Here is a 1,358-nt window from a genome sequence, read left to right as displayed (position 1 = left end):
AAATAAATAAATAGGAGTCTGATGTAGGAGTCCTTGTTGTCGAGATGCTGTAGGGCTGAGTGTAGGGCCAGGGAAATGGCGTCTGCTGTGGACCGGTTGCGGCAATATGCGAATTGCGGTGAATTGCTGACAGTGCGTCAAACCCACTCCTCAGAAAGAAAATACAAAACTGGACCTTTTAATGAGCTCACCAGTGTTATATTGTGTGATTGTAATACGTTGTTACTTTTTTGCTTACTTCCAGAATAGTTTGATGGCCGTAGTTCAATGAAACTATCAGTCTTCAGTTTAAGCAAGTAACATTTAATGAATAACGAATAGAAATAATAATGAGTTTGTTCAACTTCTACAACTATAACTGATGATAAAGTAAATCAGAAGAAGTATTGATCATGTTTAACTACGTGTGCCAACATTGGACTCCACGTGACCGGCGCAAGATGGCGGAGCTGCTGCAGAGGAAGCTGCAGGCAGAGGTGGAGAAATACCAGAGCGTCCAGAAAGATCTCAGCAAATGCCTCTCGGCAAGACAGGAACTGGAGGCTCGGGTGACTGAGAACACGATTGTTAAGGAGGAGTTGGACTTGTTGGAATCGACAAACAGCGTTTTCAAGTTGATTGGCCCCGTTCTCGTCAAGCAGGACCTGGAGGAAGCAAAGTCGACCGTCGCCAAACGGTTGGAATACATCAACGGAGAAATAAAACGGTATGGAGGACAGATGAAGGAATTGGAAAAGAAATCTGAACTGAAACGGGAAACGCTGTCCAAACTGCAGCAGGACTTTCAGAAAGCCCAGGGCAAGACCCCCGCCAAAGTGTGACAATCCCCTCCCCCCAACTGCAGCCCCGCTCGACCACCGCCCCTCGACACCTTCCCCTCAAGCCAATTCCTTAACCATCAACCCGAGATTGAGGAGATTACTCGGCAGATTTGTAAACGCAAGCCACCCAACACCACGGGAAATATTAGTCAACAGCCTGGCCGTGAATGAGTTAAGATAGGAGTCCTCAAACAAGTCCTTACTGGTCACGCTTGTTTTTTGTGCTTTTTTATATTAAATCTATTGAAACTTAAAAAAAATCCTACGTGTGCCAACTAAGCTATATCTCTCTGACACTCTGCTATCTAGTCACTCCTGATACGAAGAGGCGAGAAGATCCTCTGAGTTCAGTTTATATACATGGATCCGGTGCTGCCATCTAGTGGTTGTCTAGCACTATGATATAGTTGTTAACCCTTTAACGTACCAGCAGATATACAGGTCACTACAACCAGGTGCTTGCTAATGAGCTTGAGTGGCCTAGTGCACTGAGCGAGAATGTTACCTCTTTCTGCCACCACTACCTTCCAAACTCGA

At 45.4% G+C, this 1,358-nt stretch overlaps 1 pseudogene; it reads left to right on the top strand.

Moving 5' to 3' along the window:
* Window positions 1-419: 419 nt before the first annotated feature.
* On the top strand, window positions 420-836 carry LOC140429434 (prefoldin subunit 6 pseudogene; annotated as a pseudogene).
* Window positions 837-1,358: the final 522 nt, after the last annotated feature.

Source organism: Scyliorhinus torazame, chromosome 1 (assembly GCF_047496885.1).
Source record: "Scyliorhinus torazame isolate Kashiwa2021f chromosome 1, sScyTor2.1, whole genome shotgun sequence".
Classification (NCBI taxonomy): Eukaryota; Metazoa; Chordata; class Chondrichthyes; order Carcharhiniformes; family Scyliorhinidae; genus Scyliorhinus; species Scyliorhinus torazame.
Note: the sequence above shows the minus strand (reverse complement) of the source record. Positions and strands in the feature narration are given on the sequence as shown.